This window comes from Fringilla coelebs (genome assembly GCF_963513975.1).
Source record: "Fringilla coelebs genome assembly, chromosome: Z".
NCBI classification, from domain to species: domain Eukaryota; kingdom Metazoa; phylum Chordata; class Aves; order Passeriformes; family Fringillidae; genus Fringilla; species Fringilla coelebs.
The window spans coordinates 3297087-3324028 of NC_140031.1; positions in this window are offsets into that span (position 1 = coordinate 3297087).

The window sequence follows — 26942 nt, forward strand, 5'->3', positions numbered from 1 at the left end:
AAAAAAGAATTACAATGACATTAACTTTTACAGGATATTATTTCTTTTGCTCTTTCACACCATAATGAACATAAAGAGCAAGCATTAGAGCACAAGTTTACTTAAGCAGTCAGAGAAAACACAGAAAAGCTAGAAACCAAACACCAGGAAGGAAGCTTGGGAATAAAAGTGAACCTCCTCAGCCTTGAGGAAGTATGAACCAACTGGATTTTTACTTTTTCAACTGACGGGGATAAGATAATTGTGCCAGAGAGATGAGTTGAGGCTGGAACCATGAAGAATGGCAAGGGAGAAGAGAGACAAACGAGGGAGATGTCACAGGGGAAGGGGGTGCTCTTTACAGGGAAGAGCTGAGCTGGTGACTGTAGATACAACCAAATAGCATGGTGCTTAAGTCACTACTGGACATGGATGCTGGGAAAAAGAATCTGCTGTAATTCATTTCAAATCCTACAAAAATAGGAGACCTTAGAGCCTGCCAGTATGAAGCTCATCAGTAGTTAGGTGAGAATGTGAGAATAAATACTAAATGGATTCACTCAGTGGATTTATTTGCTATTTCTAGGATTCCTGATACTGTGAGTTGCTGTCTATAACTTACCCTCCAAGGAGTTCACACTGCACTAAACTTGTCTTGCATTTGATGATTTGCTATGATTTAATTTTTCAGAGATGTAAATGGGCACAGCAGTATCAGCACGTGGCAAAAGGATTATCATCTGGAAAAACTCACACTCATGACAAGGAGAGTGGAGAGGATAGGAAAAAAGGAAATGTACAATAGAGTTGTGATGAGGTTACTTGATCATGTATAAACCCAAACTGAGTCCCCTTAACATAAGGAATTATCCTTTAGGGAAAGACGCACGGAGCAAGAGAACATACTGTTCGTTTAAAGTCCATAACTTCTCCCCCCCAAGATCTGGTTTTTAAGATTACATCTTTCTGTTCCTTAATGATGGTAATTTTCTCATTACCACATGAGGAAATTGGTGATGAAGTACAACCTTAAGCAGGCATGGCTATAATTTAAACAAATACAGTATCAAGGAAAGGTATTAACATACATAACAGCTTGGTAATGTTCAAGTTTTGAGTGTTTGCACCGTGCAAAGAAGGAACTAGGAAAAAAGGCTAAATTTTGCCTTATGATTTTCTGTCAGCTTTGAGTATCTACTGACTTAGCAGAGGCATGGCCAACAGTTTGTCATTTCCACAAAAGAGTCACAGGGAGTGACATTTCTATTAAGGATGCAGACATGGTGAGCTAAATCACATCTCCAGTGACAAACTGTCTGCTGAGAAGAAAAATCATGTGGTTGTCATGCATATCTGATCCTATAATTACACATGTACATTTAGACACTGTTGAAAGAAGGGGCTTCTCTGAGAGAGAATTGTTCCAGCAGGACTGCACTTGCAAACCTCTGTCCATTTTAGGGTATGAAGACAGATCTAAAAAGATTTGTCAGCAAAATGGTCAGGTATTCTTAGATAGGGAAATTAAAAACAGAGACAGAAAGGAAATTAAGTTAAACAGCAGCCTGTTTAGAAGACAAGAATAAAGAAAAGGCCAACCTCCTTTGAAGGTGGCCAGAGGTCTGAAGTGGATTAGCACAGTGGGCCAACTTAGAAGTTGGCAAATTTGACTTTCAGCTGGATTAGTTTTGCCTATGGCAGACTTGCAATGTCACCTACCATGAAATTTATTGTCAGGTAAAGGGGACCTGTCGCCTCTGAAAGTCAGCCTGTCTTTATTCTCTTCTTCCTTCAAGACTCTGCATGCAAATTTAACATACATCAGGTAAGTTAACTCACTGCAGAGTGCAGACATACAGCAAACTTAAATTCAAGCTGTAAACCTCTTCTGATTCTTCTGCTACAGTGAGCAAAAAAATCAGAACTTTCCTCTCACCTGTAAGTTTTATACACAAAAAACTCATTATTTATTGCATATCAGTGAAGATCTAGATCACAAATACTGGGATGGAGGGACAGAGAAGGAAGAATAAACTTCAGCAGAGCTGTGTCTCGTAGTTCCTCATTCCCTGGAAAAGCTTTCATTGAACACCATCATCCTCACAAGCTGTGATGGTCACTCTTCCAGTATGTGACATAAAAACAAGACTCATTCCAGCATCTGATCCTGCTAGGACTGTGAAAAAAGACATGAACAGGACCTTGCTGTCACCCCCTCCTGACTGATGAAAAGGAAAATAGTTTTTATGCCATTTTTGAAATGTGCTGCATGCTGCTGTTAGAGAGTTTGGGAGTGAAAGACTGCCAAGGCAGTCACTGCATTTACACATTGGGAAAGTGAGGCCTGGAGAAATGTCCAAATGTCTGCTGGAGTAGAAAGAGAGGGAATCGATCTGCCTGAGCTTAGGCTTGCCTGGGATTCCTTAGAGCCCAATCACGACTTTAGAACTTGTCTATGCAAAAAGAAGACTCAAGAAGGCTTCCTGGTCTCTTTGGTGCTTTCCAGGGAAACACAGGAACTCCACGTGCCACACTGCCATCAGCAAGAGCTCAGTCCTCAATTCTTGCAGGCTGGCCAGCCTGTGCAGCCCCCTCTGTCTCCTCTCTGGTTCATTCTAACCAGGAGCCAAGGGCTCCGAGCCATAACGAATCTCAAGATGAGCTCCAGAAGACTTTGGGGAGAGTTTTCACAGCACGTTAGCAATCCTTCAGGGCTCGTGCCTATGTGCCACTCTGAACTTGTCACGGCCCTGATCTTGTCCAAATCCCCCACTGTCAGGTCTGTAGCTGCAGATAAAGGTGGAGTAAAGGAAGCCAACTGAGATGAGTCATGTTGACTGAGAATAAACCCTGTCCTGGGATGTTCCATGTGTTGGAACCAGCTGGTGGCAGAGAAAAGAAGCAGAACACACACACAGAGATGTTTTGGTTGTCGTTGCATGAAGGATGTTGGGGTGCTGGTGAAGGATCTAGGAGGGGAGGCCTTCTCTGCAGCTGCTGGACAGGAGGTTGTAGCCAGGTGGGGGTGGGTCTATTCTGCCAGGTGACAGGACCAATGGAAACGGCCTCAAGTTATGGCAGGGAAAGTTTCAGGGTGCTAGGAGAAGCTGGGGAAAGGCTGTCTGGGGCACTGTTGGAGTCACTGCCCCTGGAATTGTTCAAAAGCAGGTGGATGTGGCAGCTGGGGACAGGGTTTAGTGGTGAGCATGGTAGTGCTGGATGGTAGAAATGATTCTGTGATTCTTTCCCATGCTGCAGTGCTTGGGGACAAGATTCCAGGGAGCAGAAGTCACAGGTTTTTCAATTTTCTAGAGTACCAAGAGGGAGAGTGGCAGCTGAGAACTGGAAGAAATGTACCACACTGGCTCTCCTCTGCCTCCTGTGAGCAGACTCCTTTATTCCATGTGAAACAAATGGTTTTTTGTGGGACCACTCAGCTGGGCAAGGAGACATTAAAATACCTTCTCCTGCTTTCCAGCAACATCACCCCAACAAGGAGGGATCATATCAAAGACACTCCTCCTGCAAGGAAACTATTTCATGCATCTCTCATTGTTCATCTTATTTTTTTCTTTTTTTTCCTTCCTTTTTTTTTTTTTTTTTTTTTGTTTGTTTGTTTTCTAGAACAGGAGCCTGCACTAAGTAATTTGTTCTCTTCTTACCATGGCAGAGTTTTATTTACCTATCTTGCTGTTTTCCATAAAAGTTTTCAGGCTGGCCTGTGTTCAAAGGTGTGTCACACCTGTTAACAAGAGTAGGTAGCAGGCAAAATGTAAGAAAACAAAGATGCTTCATCTCTGACTACAACCAGCTCCATCCTGACTCACTTTCCCTTGCAATTTGACTTTCATCACCAAACCTTCTGCTGAAATATGACCCCTAAGGACTCAGAGCCTCACACTGTAACAGAGAAACAGTGTACTTTTCTTGGAGCCAGCCATGTGTGACCACTCTGGTGTTTCAGTGGGTGATTTTTCAGCTAAAAATATTAGGTGAAATGGTGTCAGTGCATTCAGGATGTGATGATGTCTCCCACAAATAATTTTCAAAAACTTGTTTAACCCTCTCCAAGCAAATTTTTCTTTTCAAAATTAAAAAAAACCACCTTCTTTTCCATCTAAACTATTAACATGAATGTATTTCCATATAAGACATTGGTACAAATGAAATGTGCACAGTGATTGAATAGACATTGCTATTCAATCTAAGAACATGGTGATGAGCTAAATTCCTCCATCCGTCTGCAGTTTTGTAGAAAAGTTTAATTTCATTTTGGTTTTCTTAAAGTCATAGAACAGTTTGGGTTGGAAGGGAGCCTAAAGACCATCCAGTTTCTATCCCCCTTCCACCAAACTGGAGCACCTTCCACAAATCCAGGTTTTTCCAAGCCCCATCCAACCTAGCCTTGTTCAGAAAAATTTCTCTTTTGCTTTTACCTCAGCATTTAGCTTTCCATAGTACCAGCACAACACATGTGCACAGATAGATGATTCCAAGGAGCAAAATCTTTAGGATATGTCACATCCTAAAAAAAAGAGCTGAGTGACAGTTTTTAACCAAAGACCTATTGAGATTTAAAAGTCCTACCCACATTTTGCTGATTTTTTTTTTCCTACCCCAGCTGCACAGCTGGGAGTCTGGCACCAGCAGGGTTTTATTTTCTGCTCAGCTTCCAGCAAAATTCTTCTCTTGACTATTTTAACAGTTTTGTCTTCAGGGAAGGCTGTATTGTTTTTGACTCTGAGGAAGGATGGGCACTTTACAGCAGAGAGCCCCAGGGGACGTGTGTTTGGCACCTCTGCTGTATCATAGGCACTGGTTATGTGGATGCTAATATGAGGGGTAGCTTCCCTCTGCCTGCATCTCCTCTCTCTGAAAGAGCAGACATGCAGCTGTCATCATTAGGCTGCAGAAGAGCTATCAATTAGAGCAACTCACGAAATCCCTACAAGCACCTCAAAGAAAGCTGGAACAAGCACATTTCTTCCTATTTGCCATTCTGTTTCCATGTCCACTGACTACAGAGGCCCCTGAGAAAAACAGAAACTGTATCCTCACTTCAAGTGAGATCATTCAGTTCAGTAGGCAAAGGAAATAAACAGCTGAGAGAGCACTGAAGTGGAGGTGTGTTTTTCCTTTGGAACCGCTGTTTAAAATGTGTATGCTGTGGAAGATGTTTATTTACTGCCTTTAGAATAGCTCTTGCACTCAGAGTGAGTTTTATTGTGTTGCTCTCACAGTCCTCAGAGAACAGCAGGGAGTACATATGTTTTTCACACAGACCTTTTTGAGAAGCCTCCTGAGATTGGCCTTTAGCAGCTCCTCTCCATCTCTTGGGTGCAGGAGGACATGGACTACCACCTTCCTCTCCCTGAAGTCTTAAAATTTGGTAAATTAAGGAATGATCTTAAAAAAAAAAAAAAAAAGAAAACAAAAAAATGTAGCAATATATCCTCCTTCTGGAAGAACAGTAGATAGGAAACTTCAGAGAGTGGTGTAAGATAGAACATTTAATGCAGAGCTTTCACAATGCTGCATCCCCCCATTCACCTTCCTCAAAGTTTCTCTTTAGTGCACGTGGCTTTTCAAACCTCTTTGCTGGTACTTTGTGCTCTAGCCTGCACCTTTGTGGGGACCACCAGGGCACACCAGAAACTCTGTGGTGAATTAAACCCGTGGAGCTATGGGGGCATAAGTCATGTAGTCATAACTGGGGGGGAATGGGGAATCAGAGATGTGCCTCTGAGAACTCCAAATGTGCTTTCCCATCAATTCCCTGCCTGGTGCTCCAGCTTGTCTTTGAGCAGCACCAGCCAAGCCTGGGACTAGCTTGAGCTGACTTGGGACAAGCTGGTTGACTGATTTCTTACTCTTCACAACAAAGTATTTGACTTATTGGTGCAGCAGCTCTCCGAGTGGAGATTTTAGATGATCCTGGAGATACCCCAGCTCAAGGAGTCCCTGCTGTGCCCAGGCCAGTGCACAGACACTGCAATGCACTGCAATGCAGCTGTACATAAGTAAGGCCCTTGTGAGTTGTCAGTAGAATCTGTCCCTACAGATACAGAAAATGTCACAGGGTGTCTGCACTCAGCCTGGAGTCACAGTGTGCGTGTTTTCAGCAATTCAAGAGCAATGGGCCTGGTGTGATCATGTAGGACCTTTAGCTGGCTGGATATGAGGACTGAGGACAACAGCAGTCTGGTGGCTGAACTGCACATCAGGGTCATCACTCCTCTAGCTGTTAGTGTCACTCTTAAAAGCATAAGGAGTTTTCCCCTTTTTTTTCAGAAAGTGGCATGCTGCCAAGCATCTTTGTCCAGCGTCAGGTCACTTTATCCAATATTATCTAGAAGAGTGCAAGTACTGGTTTTTGTGTAGTGCTTTAGAAAGTAGCAAAGAAGTCTGAAGAACTTCAGCCCTTAAGACTCAAGTTATTTTCAAGGTACTGGGGAATTATACATGAATTGCCTGAAGCATCTTGTATGTTCAAGTTCTGTATTATCTCATGGAAAAGTCAAGCACATACACGTGTGTGGGTATGTCTGTGTGTGTGAGCAAGGAATGAGAGATATTAATGATATATCTGAGTAAAAAGAGAGAAAGGGGATTCTTTTTCCTAAAAAAAGACTCTTCATTTTCTCAGCACAGTGCTATTCCAGCTCAGAACAAGTTCCAGAAGATGAATTCACTGAAAAACTCTTTTTTTTCCCCCCCTTGGCCTGGAACCTTTCAAAAGTGTTTGGGAAATGCCATGAAGGAATTTGCATCCACAGATCTCTCCAAAAAGTGAAAAATGATGTTTCACATTCCCATGTGAAGAAACCTGACTATATCTGTGCTAGGGGAGATGGAATATGTAACACATACGTTCCTGCAGGAGAGGAAATTCATTTTAGTTAATGGAGACCTCAAAAATCAAGTGCCAAAGACATTAATCAGCTAAATATCTTTCCATGGTGTTGGTTTTACCCATCAGTCTGTGCTCCTTAATGATTCCATTTAGCGTGTGTAACATTTACCAGCCAGGACAGTATCAGAACTCAGGTTAGGAAACTGCTGCCAATAGAAGGTGCTGGGTCCTGCCATTAAATCAAAGCATTGGTTCCCTTCCTATTACCCTGAGGATGATAAAGGATCCTTTTTTTTTTTTTGACAGGGAAATATATGTAAAATAAATAAACTGTCAGGACTGACTTTCTTTCTTTCACGGCTTGTGTTAATACATGGGAGTGAGATGGAATTAGATGGAAATGTGGCTGAGACACGACACTCTGCTGCTCTGTCAGTCACAGGTAATGTACGATGTAACATCCCTATGAAAATACCACAGAGTTCAAGATGAATGGGGGATCATTCCAGCATCAGAACCCATGAATTCAAACTGATTTCTTTTTTTCTCTCCTGTCCACTGGGTTAAGTAATGCATAGTACTGAATGCATCCCTTCCTAGACACCAGAGAATCCACAAAATCCCCTTGAATGAGCAAAGACCTCTGCTGTTTTGAGTTTAAAGTATTTCTGACTTTACCTTCTTTTTAAATTTTTTTTTTTTTTTTTAGCTCTGGATATTTAATTTGTTGAATTATTTTTTTCCTCTTTTTGGGGGAGTGTTAATCCAGTGCTTTCCACGAGTCAGCTGATTTTTACCACAGATGCTGGGAGGACTTTGGATCTCAGCATCACTGCTCTGACAGATCTGCAGCTGATGAACGGATCCAGCAGTTATTAAGTGGGACTGACAGGCACAAGGATCATTCAAGCCTCATTTCCTGAAGAAACCAGGCTAAAAATTGTTCAGTAATTATCCTTAATTGTCCAGGATGAATCTCCACTTTTCAGTGGAGATTTTATATGATATTTATGTTTTGGTGCTTTTTTACCTACAAAAATAAAGCCACATTTTATCTCCACCTCACATCTTCCCAGTGGTTCCTCCAAAAAATCTCCTTAGACAGCCATGTTTGGCATTTCTCTGAATGAATACTCAGGGTTCTTTTAAAAGCATGACAATCTTCAATAAGAACAAAATAACTCTTGGATAATTCAGATCAGTGTCAGCCTATGGCAATACCAGAACAATTTCCTCAGGCAGTTGAAATAAATAAGTTACTGAGCCTTCTAAAAACCCAAGTGAGAATGGACTTGAATTCACAGAGCCAGCAGAACCTGGACATGGAATTGACTTTATCAGTCCTTAAGCTGAAACCATGCACCCAAAAGCCTTGAGTGTCTCATTCTGCTTAAATTGGCCATGAGAAACAAACAAGTTTCTCACGTGTCAACAACTCAGATTTACTGGGCTGTAAAGCAGCAAGCACATCTCTGCTTTTAGGTCTGAATAAGACAGGAAATCATGGAAATATAGAGTCAAAGAATGGTTTGGGTTGTGAGGGACCTTAAAGACCATCTCCTTCCACCCTCTGCCATGGACAGGGACACCTTCCACTGTCCCAGGCTGCTCCAAGCCCTGTCCAACCTGGCCTTGGACACTGCCAGGGATCCAGGGGCAGCCACAGCTGCTCTGGGCACCCTGGGCCAGGGCCTGCCCACCCTCCCAGCCAGCAATTCCTCATTCCCAATATCCCATCTGTCCCTGCCCTCTGGCCCTGGGAAGCCATTCCCTGGCTGCTGTCCCTCCCTGCCTGTCCAAAGTCCCTCTCCTTGGAGCCCCTTTGGATGTAGAAGAGGAAGATGCTGAAAGGTCTCCTCAGAGCATTCTCAGTCCCAGGATGAACAAGCTAATATAATATTCAATGCAATCCAAGCAGATTTAGATGCCCAGTTCCCTCTGAGAGTCAGTCCTGGTCTCCAGTGACTGCCACTCATGGATTGCACGACCAGTTTCAAATATTCTGCGCATATTTGTACATTTAAATGTACTCAAATTACCATTTATGAGGTGGAATTCAGTTGCAGATAAGCAGTTAACATCAGCTGCATGTTTCTGTGTACTACAAGCGTTTTTGTTTTTGTACAGAATTAAGAAAAAAACAAACCAAACAAAGAGCACAATACCAAGAAGAACAAGGTCTTGTCATTTCAAGATCTAAACCATGTGACTTCATAGAGAATTCTGCTTAAAATTTAAAAGAGAGTGGATTGAAATCTCCCAGTACTGTAATTTAAATTGGAAATGGCTGCACATCCAGTGATGGGGAGGAGCAGGAAAGAGGGATGGTTCTTCCTGTGGGTGAAAGAGAAGGCATGATCCTTCAGTGGGAAGCACAGCTGCATGAGTACACCTCAACTCTGTAAAATGGGCTTCAACAGTGATCTTTGGGATAAACCGTGATCTTTCTTTAAATTTAATCCATCTTTTCACAGCCACTGACACATAAATATTTCATTCTACAAAGAGATTAGCATTGCATGGCTTGATTGCACTATAAATAGGACCCTAAAAAAAGTGGTTTTCTGGTATTCTGGCAAGTAAATTTAAAGAACTCTAAAGCATTATTTCCCTGGGGAAATGTGAGGGGAAGCAGTGGGGTTAAAGATATTTACTGGTGAATAAAGAGAGATCAGAACAGGGTATTCCAAAGGGGTGGGACAGCAGCACTTTGCTGGAGTCAAACAGAAATAACCAGGACTGCAAAGACCATGTGGGAAAGATTTCAAGAAAAAAAAAAATATACTTTTAGTTTTGCAAAGGAGAATACATGACAGGGATTTAATGGGGTGAAATAGCAAGGAATTAAAGAGACATTTCTTTTTCTGAGTTCCTGTTTCAGTTTTTCTGTTCATTACAGGGCCAGTGCTTCCAGGAGAGGATTCCCAGCTATGAAAAAATTATATGTATTCATATCCTCTGGATTTCAGCCTAGTTGAAAGGAAGTAAAAGTGCTGAATAAAGAAATACATATTTCACGTGTAGTTTTACCATTTCTATATTTCTTTAGTTCTGAAAAGATAAGAGTCAAACAAGTAACCTATTATTTTCTTTGAAAGGCTTGGCTTATGACATTTTCAAATAACTCAAAATTTTCAACATCTGTCTCTAATTAAGTAACATTTTTCTACCAGGAACAACGATTACAGTGTCTGAAAGTTCTGTTATGTAGATATGATTCATATCTCCCTCCTAAGAAGCTTGTCTTATGTCCTGAAATTTGAGATTTGTAAATCCTTTAGCTAAACATTTATATCTGCTAGGATTGTGCAGGTGCTTAACTTTGCAGTGTTTTGCTGAGGTTGATCTGTAAATGCATAACAGACATGTAAGTGTTCTGCAAGCCTGGGAACTTTTCTGTCAAGGCTTTTCCAGTTTCAGGTAATGCATTGAGTTCTGTCTCCTGTGCGATACATTTTACACTAAAAAAAAAAAAAAGCCTCGTGAAAAATTACCTTCCTGCACTGACTGCCAACCACTTTCCTCAAATGACAAAATAAGCAAAGAAAGATGTTTGATTGAAAGCAAAAAGTAAAGGAAAATTGTTCATTTAAATTTTAATTTTAGGAAAGCATTAAGGTCTGCTGGTCTGAATTTGGTAGTTTTTGTCACTTAATAAAAAGTACCTTTTCCTATGTTTTACATATATCTATGTACACACTTTTTATGTGTATATAGATATATAAACACCCTTTTACGTATGTATATATACACTCTTTCTGTGTATGTATATGTATGCTTTTTATGTATGTGTGTGTGTGTGTATATATATATATATATATATATATATATATATATACATATATATGAATGTATTTCCTATATTTTCTTATATTGTCACAGAATCACAGAATAAGCTGAATTGGAATTGCACCATAAGAATCATTAAGTCCCACTCCTGGCCCTGCACAGCACCGTCCCCCAAGAGTCACACTATGTGCCTAAGAGTTTTGTCCAAACACTTCTGGAGCTCCACCAGGTTCAGTGCTGTGCCCATTCCCTGGGGAGCTGTTCCAGTGCCCAAACACCCTCTGGGTGAAGAACCTTTCCTGATGCCCAACCTAACCCTCCCCTGACACACCTTCAGGCCGTTCCCTGGGGTCCTGTCCCTGTCACCACAGAGCAGGGATCAGATCCTGCCCCTCCTCTTCCTCGCAGGGAGCTGTGACTGCCCTGGGCTCTCCCCTCAGCCTCCTCCTCTGCAGCTGGACAGAGCCAGTGCCCTCAGCCCCTCCTCACAGGCTTCCCCCAGGGCTCCTCACCACCCTCAGGGCCTCCCTTGGATCCTGCCTGATGGCTGGATATCTTTCTGACACAGAGAAGGGCCCCCAAAACCGCTCACGGCGCTCAGGGTGAGGCAGCCCCAGCCCCGAGCAGAGCGGGACAATCCCCTCCCCTGCCCAGCTGGGGATGCTGGGCCTGATGTCCCCAGGACAGGGATGTCCCTCCTGGCTGCCAGGGCACTGCTGACTCAAGTTCCACTTGCCACTGACCAGGGCCCCCAGGTCCCTCTCCACGGCACTGCCTTCCAGGATCTCATCCCCACCCTCTCCATACACCCAGGGCTGCCCCAGCCCACGTGCAGAACCCAGCACCTGCACTTGTTGAACCTCACTTGGTTGGTGATATTCCATCTCTGACTTGTTGAGGTCTCTCTGCAGGGCCTCTCTGTCCTCGACAAAGTCAACAGCTCCTCCCAGTTTTGCATTATCTGACAACTTGCCCAGTATCCCTCCCATTCCTCCCTCCAAGTCATTAATGATGGTGCTGAAGAGCGCAGGGCCAAGGATGGAACCCTGTGGAATCCCACTAGTGACAGATCCCACCATTAATCCCACCAGATTAATGCCACCCCTTCCACTTCCAGCCTGTTCTGTGATTCCATGACTCTGTATTTCTGTGATTCTGTGATATTATGCATTGTGGAAAACAGTATCAACAACACACCGTGCGTCCTGTTTATTTCTGCATACAGTTTTCTGAGGTGAATTTATCTGGAGATGAAGAGGAACTCTTTCCTGACAAATCAGTGCTGCTTGCCAGAAATTAGATGGTAAAACGATACATGACAGTCCCATGCCCTTCCCTCACCTAAGGCGGTACATAATCACAGTCTACAACCTTGGAAAGGACACTGTTGTGCTTTAAATGCATCTCTCTGCTATTTTAATTAAAAAGAAAATCAAGTTATTAGAGTGGTTCAATACAATGGTTTAGAACAGTGCACTGAAAGGATTAAAACCAAAAAGGTAAACGGCTATTATCTTATTGAAACATACAAAGCCACTGTTAATATAGCCAAGCGTCCTCTATTTAACTCATAGAATTGAGTGGCCTTTGTGCACCATTTTTTATCCTGTTTTAGCACATGACAAAAATTACAGCACGGACTTCCAAATCTGCTAAAATTTATCAAGTATTTCCACTGTCCTTTTGGAGCAGACAGGTTTGATGGAGAGATGGGGAAGAAGTCGTGCTGCCTCACACCTGTATATCTACCAATGCCATACCAACTCACAGGCCTTAGCAGAGGTTCATTGATAAGAAACAACTCTTTCCTTGTTTGTGTCTTATGTCCTGATGATTTTCCCTGAACACTTGGTGGAAAATGTAGAAGCAAAGCTCTCACTGTTTCTCAATGAGATGCCTGCTTCTAAAGTATATTAGGAAAGAATAACTCTTAGCAGCACATTAAAATCAGAGAAAAATAATAATATTTACTGTTGCTGAACAAGAATTGCCATGCATCTTCTCTATATGTCTTAATATGACCAAGTAGTTTTTTTCTGCACCAAAACCATTTTTTATCAGTGTGACATTACCTTGCACAATAAAAATTGTTATTTGGGTTTTTTTGGCCTAAGCTAACGTTAGTTCCCATTCATTGATTTAGAGATGGGTTGATCACTTTGGTTTTTCTACAGACAGATGAGCCCTTGACATGGGTGTGTGAAAATGTTGGGTGCACAAAAGTGTTTTTGCAGTAATGAAATCAATTAAAGTCTGACTAATTTCAGGTAACATCTATGGGGTGTATTGAAATGCTGATACTAAGGAAAAGATGTATCAAAATATTTTGATGTAAGGAGATTGAATCGTAGTCTGTGAACCTGTGAAAATTTGGGATCTCAGCTGACAGAATTTCCTGTCCCTGGAGCCTGAAGGAATGAGTTAGTGAGTCAGTTTGAATTTGATGCGGGGTTTTTCTGGTCAAATATTTAAACACTATCAAAATACCATTTTTGGACACTTACAGAATGGAAATATTTGAAATTTCACTAACTTATATTTTTTTGTGTTGAAATTTGACTACATTTGTAGTTTAAAATAGTATAAGAGAAAGTAAAATTTTTAAGCCGTTAAAACAAAATTCTTCATTTGGAGTGTACTGATGTATTTTTCACTTCAGTTTGCAATTGTATTTGAGGTTTTGAGTTTTAATCCCTCACTGGAATGAAAATGGTGAAGAAAATAGCATTCATGCAGTTTCTCACCATCTCTGTGCATGACACATTACTGAAGATTAATTCACCTGGAGTATTTTTGCTTTTTACAAAACAAAGCTGGTTTTGTTTTTTTTTTTATTTTCATGGAAGGTTTTCTCTTGAATGTGTTTTTTTCCCCCCTCTGGTATACATTATTTTGCTGCCTTCTCCCTCAGGTCTGATGGATAACAAACACATTCTCCTCCAGGACCTTCAGGAAGGCATGCACTCTGGGTGAACTCAAGTAAAGGATGAGTTAAGGTGAAGAAGAATTATTTAATTTGTGGTGTTTTCCAGTTTATGACCTTGCTGTAACTTTAGGCCTGTCTTTGTCCATGCAATTATTTTCCAAACATATTAGAGAACGGGAGAGAAAAATACACCCCTAGGCATGGTTTTATAATCTAAACAACGACATTATAATATTTAACATGGAGAGTTGCAAAGGAATAAATCCCCTCCATGAAATGCTATTATTGAAGAGGAAAGACTTAGAAGAATTTCAGATTTGACCACACGGGATGCAGATGCAGAAATTAGTTTTATGTCTGTAGCCACTGCTAAAAAAGAGATCTCTTCTAAACCTTTTGACACATTAAGCATCAAACTTTGAAAGTTATCCTTTTGGTTTAAACCAAACTGATCACTTAGGTAAAACAAAGAGACATTGAGGCAAGTATCAATCATGAAAATTATCCTCTCCATTAGAAGAATAAGGCTGAGAGGCAGAAACCTGGACTATAAAAGCAGTTGATGACATTTTAGGCTCAGTAACTTCCCTGCACTTACTTGAGTGTGACCGTTTCAATGTGACCACGCTCTAATGTGATTATTGCCATTCACGTGGGGCTGGGGCACTTGCAAGGAGCCAAAGTGTCTTCAGTGCTCTTCTCTTTTGGCCCCTACCAACTGCTGACCCACATCAAAGGCTTGAGCATGGGTGCCAAAAGCTCCAGACGTGATAAAGTATATGTGGAAAATATGCAAATCATCATCAGGAAGAAATTTCCATTTCTGTGCCAGTAGTTTGCAGTTTAATCCTTTCATCTTGAAGATTTCATTTCCTTGGAAGAAGGGGGGCTGGAAAGGGAAGGATAATCACTCTCTAGTTCCATTCCTGTTGTTGCAGAGCCCTGATACTGAGATCCCATTTCTCAAGCCTTTTTGACTTTGATGAAAGCCTGTGACTTGCTGAACTTGCTCTCACTTTAAGTATAGCTATAGAATTATGGATTTCCTGACAAAATGATTAATATTTCTATGTCTTGCTTTCTCTTTACGTATGTGTGGGAACCAATAAGCTCACTTATAAAGTGTTTTTTATGCAACTTCTATCTAAAAACACCAACATTTTTTTTTGTCTCATAAACTTCCAGGAGAAATTGCTCAGATGATCTCTGTCTTGCTCCAATAGACACAAAAAGTAATAAAAGTCAATCTAATTAGTATTTCTTGCAGTATTTGATGACAATAGTTCATCTTAAATAGGAAAGAAAAAAATGTTTTATGGACTTCATGCATTTATTATATTCTTTATCATAATTTGAAAATCTATTGCAACCAAATATTTTATGTTCTGGATACAAAAAACCTTTAGTTGGAAAGAAAATTGTGCTGTAGCTGGAGAATGGTTCAGTCATTTTAATGACTTAGAAACTGGGGCCAAACTTTTAAAGTCACATGGGAAAGCTATGGTAAAGCCAAGAAATGTATCTCTTGGTGAAATTGTATGAACCAGACGTTTAAGGAATACACCACAATTTTGCAATTTTCCATTGGTCAGCTGCGCTGTGGTTATTATTGTTGTGTTTGCTTCTAGTCCACACTCAATAAAATGTAATGAAAGTTAGCTTAATGACCTTAATTACAGATTAAGACAAGATAGAGTATCTCACATATATTGGTTTGCTGTTTGACCTCTCAGTCTGGGGAAAAGAGCTGAGTCTGCTCCTCCTTTCTTTTACCAGGCACCCCCAAAAGATGAGTTCCGAACTCTGGTGTTGTCATCACCTCTCAAAGTAGGGAAAGAATATCCTGAGGCCTGCTGACCCATGTGCAAAATAAAATCTAAACTGATATTTCAATAGTGAAGTGTCAAGGGTTTTCAGTGGTCATTCTGGGTCAGTGTTCATTTTTTCTAGGCATGGACATGCTGACCTTCAGGGCTATTCCTTCCCTCCCCTTACACAGAAGAAAAAAATCAGATATATGATGATTTCATTGAAGAGAAGAACGTCATAAAAAATAGATGCATGAATTCCAGAGAAGAGAATATTGATAAAAATAAATTGTACAGAGGCAATGTTTTTACCTCCAAGACCTCTTGCTTTGCTCAGAGATCCAAATTTCAGTGCTTGAGGCAGCAAGGGTAATATGCTCAGTCCATCTGTTTCTCACAAGCAGGAAAACAAGGACAGTGAAGAAGAAAGGTCATACCATGCTAAGGAAAACTATCCATGGCTTTTCCTAAGGAAGTGATTTCCCAGTATTTCTGCCTCTCTAGCACCAAGAGATCATTTGCCATGCCATGTCAGATCGTCCCATCCAGCATCATCAGGTTGTCTTCCCCCTCCACTGCCAGACATCCCTATAGGGAGACCAAACCACAGCAAATGCTCTGACCTACACTCCCTGATCCCTTCCTCATTGCTTTTTATCTGCTGGAGTGTCTTCTATTAATTTATTCATTTATTTCTCTCCTGAGACCATTCAGAGATTTATGGTTGATGATGATTTGTTTGATGCAAAAAAACCTTTGCAACAGGGTCCTGGAGTAAATTTTATGCCACCCAGAGAAGGAAAGAATAGAATGAAGTCAGTGCTAAAAGAAGCCAAAAGCTTCTTTAGAAAAGTTCCATCTTTCTGTTCTATGGCTATAGAGTGTCAATGGAAACACAGGCATTAAACCAACAAACAAAAAGACCCCAGCATTAAACCAATGAAGAAAAAGAAAATGCATTTTGAAGAAGGGTCAAAAAATAAAACGCCCCTAACAATAGTTTTTATAATTTAAACATAAAAGTTAACTCTACTGAAGATTTATTTGAGAGTTTTAGCCTTTTAAATCACATTAGGAATGACTGGATTGAGCACTACCTCTGAACCAGATAAAATCCATAATGATTTTATTAATATAAGACAAAATAACCTCTGCAGCCCAGCTCTAAAATATTACCCTCACATCAATGGCTGAACTTTATTTAATGTTTATTTTTTATTCTGGGTATAAGCAGGCAGTTGTGTACTTGCAGACATCAGAAAGTAGCTTGGTAGGAGGAGCAAACTTAAACCAACTCTGGTGCCACTCCCTGTGGCTCCATTATAGAACAGGGAACTTCCCAAGATGTGCAGAGTTAAGTTCTCTTCAGATCTATGACACAGTTCTCTGAAAGTTCATAAAAACATAGAATGCTTTGGTTTGAAAGGGATCTTAAAGATATTTCCCTGCCATGGGCAGGGACACCTTCCATGAGGCAGGATTGCTCAAAGCACCATCCATCCTGGCCTTGGAGGGTTGTTCTTTACCTTGCTCAGTATCAAAGACTCATCCACTGCAACCTGCAGTGGGGTTAAGCGTGAATTTCTCCTGTAGCAACAAGTTACCTCCTGAATGGCTTCTTATAGGAGACCTTTCAGGAAGTTTAAAGTCACAAAAGAATTCTTCTCTTTTAATGTCCTGCTCATGTCTCGTGGGAGAGTGCATTTCATTAATTTGTGGTCCCTATTGTTTTGTCTTGGGTTTGGTGGGAGCAGAGTAATTGGAGATTTGAATGACACAATCTTACTGCCCACAATATGTGAGAAGGTTGAGTTTGTATCGGTTCAAATACTTTAACTTTCTTCACAATATGTGTCTTGTCAGGGGGGAACTAAACCATTCTCAACAAAATTTCCAGCTATAGGCATTGCAAAGCCTCTACAGTACAGTATTGAGATTTGGACCAGGCTTCTCTCAAAGGCTTCCTTGAGCTCATTTATGAACAACTTACAAATTCGATCTGTCAATCTTATGAGTTAAGTATGGAGATGTCTTGTGACCAAATTCTCACTCTCATATAATTAACAAAACTCCCTGCCAGAAAGCCAGCATAGCAGACTGAAATTAAATGTCTTGAGATACTTTGATTTCCGAACTACTACATGGCTTGCCTTATTCCAGTAGTTATGTCAAGCATTTTATCTCTTTCCTGAATGTCCAACGATGAGTATATTTCAAACAGCTTGCAATGAAATGGTCTCTTCCCTGTCCTGCTTCTATTTATCTTCTGCAAGGATTTGCATTTAAGGTGTCTCTTTTCCTGCTCTGCTTTTGCCCAAGTACCAGGGATGCTGACCAGGTTCCTGATGTCCTTGGCCATATTTAGTCAGGACAGTGGTTTTGTAGGGTTGGTTTTGTCCTGTTTTACACTCCAGGACAGCCTCTGCTTTCAGTGATCACGGTGTTATAATTTGACTGCATCTGCAGTGGTGCTATGTATCCTTTATTCATATATCACAATGCTTCCAGCATTTCTGAGAGCTCACTTGGCCTTCTGCTGTGTGACTGTCAGCTCTAACAGAAGAGTGCATTGACAGCTGAATGTATTTCTTGGTAGATAATAATAATATCTTTCACATATAAGCCAGCTTGGCAGAGGATTTCCATATCTTTTCATGTTTTCTTTAGTTTCCCCCAGATGAGAATCTCATATACTAGTTTATTTTCATATTTCCAATGTGTAAAGTTGTCTAGATGAGGAAGTAACTTTATACATCTTATTTCATTACATATGACACTGCAGACTCAGTAGCATACTTTGAATTCACGCTGAAAATGGCTTTTAGCCATGTTGTGGAATTACAGAATGGTTTGGGTTGGGAGGGACCTTAAAGCTCAACCAATTCCACCCCCTGACATGATCAGGGACACTTTCCAGTAGAGTGGGTTGCGCAGGATCCCATCCAGCTTGGCCTTGAACACTTCCAGAGAAGTGTTTTTATTCCATATTATTCTCCTGATATGTTTTGAGACACCATTTAGGTGAATCAAGTAGCTCTTTTATGGAACACATTTATAATTATTTATGTCGACGTAACAAGGATTCAAAGACAGTAAATGAGTTTAGAAAATGCTCACTTTAAAATTCCTAAAACTAATGATAAACAAAACATACCTTCCTGAGAAGGTATTTGCTATAACAATTCTATTCTTGGGGGTGTCTGAAGTGTTCAATCCCTCATTCCTCAGCTGGTCCCAATCTTGTCTCAATTTTGTTTGTATTAAATTTCAAATGTATTCAGTGAGTCGCTGTTGGGAACAGATGGGGTTGTGATTGTGACCTGCCACAGCTTCTGTCACGCTGCCTCTGTGGGTTATGCACGGATGTAGGTGGATTTACATACATACATAAATGCTGAGCTAGAGACAGTGATGAGTGACTCAAAGAGACTCCCAGACAGGGCTCTGACTGCCTGTTTTCCCGTGGAAACAAGCAGGAACCAACCTGTTGTGGGGGATTCATGGAGGTGTGGCAACGTTTCCCTGGTAAAGGGAAGGAGGGAAAAGTCATTAAAGTCATTGTCAAAGACTTTGGGGAGGACAAATCTGCAATGCTGGGTACAGCCTTGCAGCACTCCCACCACAAATGCAAATATGCATTTGCATCTTGGACCCTCCAGCACTGATTTTTAGAGGGATGATATCCCATTATTTGCCCCAGACAAAAGAAGACAAAGAGAATAAGAACTAAAACATAGCCCGAGGGAGAGCTTTAGAATAGGAAAAATGGAAGTGGATCCTGAGCCCGCAGAGCCAAGACCAGTCCCAAACAAGTCAGGGCACAGAAGATAAAAACAAAAGCCTCAATCTGTGCCTGCTTAAATCTGCAAAGAAGGTGCACATAAAATGAGCTGTAAAAGGAGATGAGAAAGGAAAAATACAAGGAGGTGCACAGGACTGTCAAATTCAATACTACATTCTGAAAGAGTTTAGAAGTCAGGGAATGGCGACATCAAAGCTACTTTGAATAAGGACAAGGCTATAGCTTTGCTGCTGAAAAAGTGAAAATCTGTGAACTGATTCCCATCTTAAATAATCAGTTATAGTGAGAATTATTGGAACCTTGGGCTTTTCACTCAAGTGGGGCTTGTACAGGGAGGAACATTTAAGCCTTGCAAGGGGATACCTTTCTGATCCACTGATGTGTGAGTCATAGCCAGAGTACAAGAGATAAAGAGGAATAAAGAAAATGTGTTAGGTGTCTATATCTGAGGCTTTGGAAAATAAAATTTGCATTCATGCTGTCTAATTTATTCTTTTAGAAAGCAATTGTGATATATGGTCATGGAAGGAGAAAGGTAAGAACAAAATAATTAGGCAAGAACAAAATAATTAAGACTGCTCAAAAATCAGCAAGAGAGTAAAATGCTTGCTCTGGACTGAAAAAAAAAATCAAGCAAGCAAAAACCAGGAAAAAAAAAGACATGGCATAATTATCTACTCTTTTACCTATCAAAGGGAACAAAACTAATATTTTATATGTGAAATTTTTTAGATTTGCTGTAAGACTGATTTTCCACAAGAGAACTAAAATTAGAAAATTTGAAAATTGAAATATTTCTTCAGGATGGTTCTGATGTTTCGTTCTCTCTGTAAAGGTAAATTTTTGAAGAGTATTTCCACAAAATGAGAATAGGAAATTGCGGTTTGGTTTTTGTCCCAACACTGTTTTGGGAAACTCCCTTTCTCTCTAAAATAATTAACAGTAAGGATTTTGGTCTCGCAGAAATACCAAAACCCAAGAACCCATTTTCTCAAACAGTTTTACTGGCCAGTAATTTTGTCATTCTGCTTTTCCAGTGCTGTAATATGACAACAAATGCAGCATGATTTATATTTATAATTATTATGCCCTACTGCTGGGGAAGGAACGGTTCAACTCCCCCAGTTCCTAATGTTCCCTTCTTGTGACATGTCCTGTCCCTTGCCTTCTCTACAGCAGTTTTGAATAGGTTATTTTTAGTCTTATTATATTTTGTCTTGCTGCCTGTGCTTTCAAGCTTCCCTCTGACTTTAATTAAAGTGTCCTTAGGCTTGTGCATGTAAAAAGCTAACAAGTTCACCCAGTCAAGAGCTCTCCTAATTATAATGCAAAGTAGGAGTTCAAGTGAGGAGAACATCAAACAGTTTTTATGTGACATATGAGAGCTTGACACTGTATTTTGACAGGCCTGTTGCAGAATACACGATGCCACTGAAATACATTTTAAAAGTAATATCCCAGCTTACACATCATCCACAAAACAAGCCCATGGTGCAGAGAGCGAGCTGTACAACATGCTGCAAGGAGCAAAAGACAGTGTTTGGCGTGTTATTGATGTGTTATATAAACAGTGCCGAGATCCAAAATGCGACGACTTCTGGGTTTGCTTCTCACGTGTGGTGGCACTCACAGACGTACCAAACCCACGAGCCAGTTCCTCAAATGTTGATGCCTGCAATGCAGCTGCTTGATGAGAAATGATGCACTGGACCTGCCCCATCGCACAACAAACGCAGCCTGCCACAGCATGAGATGATCTGGGTGGCCTTTCTGGGAAGGAGTAGGGGAAGAACACATTTTGGGTAGGTGTGGCATAAAAAGAAAGTACAATACAGCCTCGTTGGTCTAGGAATCCATGCACAAAAAGCAGATTATTTTCACCGCAACTTCCTTTATGAAACCATAAAGACATTAAGGTTTCAAAAGATCAAGGTTTCAAGACCTTTGAGATCAAGTTCATCCACCCAGCACCCAGCTTGTTCACTACTAACCCACATCCTCAAGTGCTACATTCACACAGCTTTTCAATCCCTGTAGGGATGGGGACTACACCACTGCCCTGTGCAGACTGCGCAAGTGCTTGACAACTTTTACCATTAAAAAAATTTGCCCCAACATCCAATCTAAACCTACCCTGTCCCATCCTGAGGCCGTTCCCTCTGCTCCTGTCCCTGTTCCCTGGAGCACAGCCCGACCCCCCGGCTGTCCCCTCCTGTCAGGAGCTGTGCAGAGCCACAAGGGCCCCCCTGAGCCTCCTTTGCTCCAGGCTCAGCCCCTTCCCAGCTCCCTCAGCCTCTCCTGGGGCTCCAGCCCCTCCCCAGCTCCGTTCCCTGCCCTGGACACGCTCCAGCCCCTCAGGGTCTCTCTTGTCATGAGGGCTCAGAGCTGTCCCCAGCACTGGAGGTGTCCCATCAATGCCAGCACAGGGATGGGCACTGCCCTGGGCCAGCTGGACACCCTTGTGCTGGGACAGCCCAGTGCCATTGCCCTCCTTGGTCACACGAGTACCCTTCAGTCCATGGTCACATTAATTATTATCACAATAACCTCTAAGCAGGTTTTACTCTGCTGAGAGTTTTAGACATGCTTAGAGGCTGTGAACTGAGGATATTGGTTCCATTTTAGGCTGCACTTCACCCACTCCAGGCTGAGACTAATCATGCCAAGTTGTTTAATTTTTCCCACTGGTTGGAAGAGGATTCAGAGGTGACTAGCTGATATACCAATGTTGCAGACATAAAAACATAGAATTATAGAACAGTTTGGGTTGGAAGAGACTTCAGAGATCATTTCATAATTGCAGCATGTAAACCAGTTGTGGAAGAAGAGAAACTGAGAATGGGAGAAAGGAAGAAGGGTGGATGAATATATTTAGTGTGCATTATCAGAGCCAAAGCAGACACATGTTTTTTACTCAGAGCTTTCCTCTTTCCATGGAACGCTTGCTGCTGTTGCTAAAATCTGAATTTTCTTGGAAAAATATACGTTTTGGTTGAGGTCTTGAGATATTGCAAATAAGACTGAGAAACAAACTGAGACGTGTGAAGGAAACTTCAGCCAGAAGCATGAGGGGTTCATTTCCTGACACGAGCTTTAGTCACAGCTCAGCCCCGCCGGCAGTGTCGTGATCAGCCTGCAGTCAGAGCCGACACGACGGGAGCAGGGTGAGTCAAACCCTGCGGGGGTGTGGATGACTGTGCCGGACCCCAGCATCACAGGCAGCCTTCATCTCACCATTGATGGTGCCACTCAGCACTCCGCAGGGACTCCGGCAGCTGCGGGATCGGTATCCCGAGTGAGAAGGGAAAAACGCAAGGGAAAGAAGGAGCAACAGTGCACAGAGTAACAAGCAAGGGAAAGAACGAGCTCTGCAATGTGAAAAATAACAAGTAGTTTGTTTTATTAGTTGCACAGAGGCAACCACACATCCTTTTGGTCAGGGGTGACGTTTCTGTGAGATTCTCACAGCATCTCATCTGAAATTCCCGCGTGCCGCTGCCAATATGAGAGCAATGTTAACAGGAAAATTATTTTACCCACTATATTGAAGCTTAAGTATTTAAAGCAGCTTAATTTCAGAGCACCTGAACTGCCAAGTAGCCACTTGTCTGAGAAAAATTTAGGCCTGAACAGCCAAAGTGCTATGTATTGCCTCACAATTCAGGCCAAAAGGAGGCAATAACCACCAAATTTTGCTTTCTGCTCAACCCTGCCTGAGAAAAGCAACGATCTCCTCAGAAGCGAATGGAAATACAAAATACGCTCGGAGGCAAAATAATGTGCAGAGGCCGGAAACACGGCGTCTCATGTCTTAGAACGTCTTAGGCATCCATTTATTAGAGCTGCATTTACCTAAATGTATTTCAGCGTGGATTGCCTTGTAAGGAGGGGATGTCAACAGCGCTGCAGTGATTGTAACAGCCACAGGGCCTCCCTGAATGGCACGGCACAACATACTGTACTTAATGTTGACACTGTTCAGTGAAACAATTATTACAATCAATTTGACTTCTAATGTGACTTCTCTTGTAAATCTCTGGGCCATTAACCTTAACAACATCAATGTACTGTCAGTATCCAATTCCACCAAATTAGTGTCCGAGGTAATAGGAGAAGGAATGTATTAATGTGTTATCGGTGACTAATAAAGACAGCAATCCTCTAATGTGCTATGAAGAACAGCTGAAGCATGCAAGGGAAGAGGAAATACACAAAGTCAGGGCAGCAGACACCTTTGGTGGCGTATGTCAGGTCACCAGATTAGGTGGTAAACAGATTGACCCTTTTACCATTGAATCAGGAGGAGCAGGGATGGGGATGGTCCGTGGTACATGGTCTAAGGCCAATTTTATGAGGTTCAATGACGCCAGGCGCTGGGTTCTGATGGGTCACACCATTCCCTGCAGCTCCAGGCTGGGCAGAGGGGCTGGAAAGGGCCCCTTGGGAAAGGCCCTGGGGGTCAGGGGCTGGACACGAGCCCAGGGTGCCCAGGGGACAAGAGGCCAATGGCCCTGGGCTGTGCCAGCCAGGCTGTGCCACAGCCCCAGGGCAGTGCCCGTCCCTGTGCCGGCACTGCTGAGGCACCTCCAGTGCTGGGGACAGCTCTGGGCCCTCAGGACAAGAGAGACCCTGAGGGGCTGGAGCGTGTCCAGGGCAGGGAACTGAGCTGGGAAGGGGCTGGAGCTCCAGGAGAGACTGAGGGAGCTGGGAAGGGGCTGAGCCTGGAGCAAAGGAGGCTCAGGGGGGCCCTTGTGGCTCTGCACAGCTCCTGACAGGAGGGGACAGCAAGGGGAAAGTCTGCAGCCAGGGAGATAAGAGGATATGGCTTCAAGTGACACCAGGGGGAGTTTAGAATGGATATTATGATTATGGTTATGGTTATTATTATGATTATAAATATGATTATGATTATGATTATGATTATGATTATGATTATGATATGATGATGATGATGATGATGATTAGTAGTAGTAGTAGTAGTAGTAGTAGTAGTAGTACTAGTAGTAGTACTAGTAGTAGTATTGGAAAATTTTGTCAAGCACTGGAAGGGCCTGCCCAGGGCAGTGGTGTAGTCCCCATCCCTGAGGGGTTTGAAAAGATGTGTGGATATGGCCCATGGGGACATGGGTTAGTGTTGACAGGGCTAGGGGAACAGCTGGATTTGATGATCTTAGAGGGTTTATCCAAACTTTTTTTTTTTTTCCTGTGATTCTGCATTTCTATATGACAAATCAACATTGCATTTCATTTTGGAGTGGTCCGAAGAGCTCTTCCCAGTTTTATTTCATGTTCCAGTAGATGAGAAGCTGTACCATGTGAAATCACCCGGTTGAGTACAACCAGATGAATGAAAGGGATAACACCTAACTGTGTAAGTATTAGATTTTTTAGCCTCCATCATGAACCATAAGGTACCTTGCACTTCAGAGAACTGAAGTTACGCTGGGCTGATAAAAATAGACTTTCCATCAGTGCCATCCAATTTCTCTTCCAGCTGGCAGGCTCTAAGTGACCTGTCCCAGTATTGTCTGAGACTGCTCTTTACTGAGACGAGAGGTGTCACAGCCCATCACATCCAGCACCTTGAAAGGAGCACTCACAAGCCAGCAGGAAAGGGAACACCGAGGCTCTGGAGGGAGCTGGGAATCCACTGACAGGGAGGAACACCCCCTTTGAGGGTGACTCCTGCCAGCTTGCATTAGCAAGGAGTGGTGGCTGAACGTGGCATGACACAGGCACGATTTGGATCCTCTCTAATGCCCTGAAACATCAGCCTTTACCTGTGATTACTGATGGCCAATACATTCCTCTTCCAAGCTGTGTTCAGAGGGTTGATGTGGCACAATGCTTCTACAGACACCACTCAGTAATAATAAGGAAAGCCTAAGAAAACATTGTGTTCATTCTATATTCCCAAAGTTCTTACAGGCTGTAAACCAAAAATAAGAATTCAACACCAAAACAGAAATCCTTTCAAAGCAAACATTCGAGGCAGGAGAAAGGGGCAGGAAGAATGAATAACAAGTTTAATTAGTGAGGCAATATTTCCTGAACAAAGTAAATTAGGCACTTCATTTGGGGATTGGCAGGATCATCAGGTTAATACCTTTTCCTATTAAAAAAATGCTAGAGGATTTTAAATTGTGTCCTATAATTAGGATTCTTGTCTTCAGGCTGAAAAACATCATTCTGTCTTCTGGCAGGGCACTGCCCCTGATGCTTAATCTCTATTCTGGAAATGCATACACAAAGGTAAAGAAAGATCAATAGTAATAATAAAATGATTCTTATATTTTTGCAAAGCTGATACTAGATGTATAAAAATACAAACAAATGACTAAACCAAGTTTTATATTTCTAAGAACTTTTGTCCTGCGCTGTTGGTCAAACCCCAAGGTTATTTATTTGCTAAAAATTCCAATTTTCTTCTACCATGGAAACTTGATGAAACGTGTAATTGAAAACTCATAACGAGTGAAATTTTAAACACCTCTATGCTCAAAAAAGAAAAAAAAGGGAAAGACAAAAAAAACCCTCTGCTGTGACAGCCTGATGCCAAAGTAATTGATGAAATGCAGGTGAGGCTTTTTGCTTGCAGTTAAGCTTACAATTAGTCTCATCAAATGTGATTAGTTTAATCTGACCAGTCATCTAAGAGATAGGTGACTAAACTGAGATATCTAAATAATCATCTTCTATCACCAGGAGGTTTAGATAAATCTCCCAAGGTGCACTGAGGGGCAGAAGGGGTTGTTCTCAGAAGTTAGCTGAGGTGGGTAAAGCTTGGGGAAAGGTCCACACATCTCTCTATATTCACTGAGGAGGAAAGAACTGAGATACCGAGCTCAAAACTGATTCAATCTTTCACTCTAGAATGACTAAATCCAGCTGTGAGAAGAGTCATACTTCAGGTCAATTATCCAGTGAGGTGGGCCAGTAGCATGCCACAGAGTGCTCTGGTGACAGTCACAGAAAATGTGTGTACAAAATTTAAAATAATACAGAAAGGGCAGTAAATGATGGTGCACACTTTTTTGTTTTATTGCGCTGCCATGGGTTACAATTTTGACTTTCTCCCTCTCCTGGATGCTGAAGCAGCATGGAGTTTACCTGAGCTTTATCTTCCCTTCCTTGTGTTTTTTAATTCTACAAGAACATGGAGTTTTGACAATCATGTTGTTTTGCCTTGGGCTCTGTCTGTGGGAGAAATGGAGGCAACAGCTCTGCTATCAGCAGCATGAAGGCTGAGAACTGGGCTTATTTGGGAGGATCTAATGATGCAGAAAGCTGTGTCTTTTTCTAGGCCATGCTCATGACATGGACTAGTGTTAACAGGTAAGAGTGACTACTGCACATTTGGGAACAGGTTACTGCATAAGACCCAAACGTGGGGGTGCAGGGAGGATGATACTCAGTTTTAAATTATATGTAGAAAAAGTGAATTTTCAGCATGTGCACAGACTATCATTTTGACTTGTGTTTCTGTCACTTAGAGAAAACAATTCTGTTTTGTTTCATGGAAACTTATGTATGGATTAATTGGTATGCCAAATGTTGAAAGTAATACCCAGTACGTGATAGCAGTTTCCTTCAATATATTAATTTATGATAATAACAGTTTATTGGGTGGCATTGCTTCTTGAGATTCAGCCTCTTTGCACCACTCAGCTGCAAGAAGACCTGAAATAATTAGAAACGACCAAATAACACAAACCAGCAGGTTCATGTATGCTAATCTGGAATGGCATAAACCAACACTGCTGCTGAAAGATCTCCCATCATTTA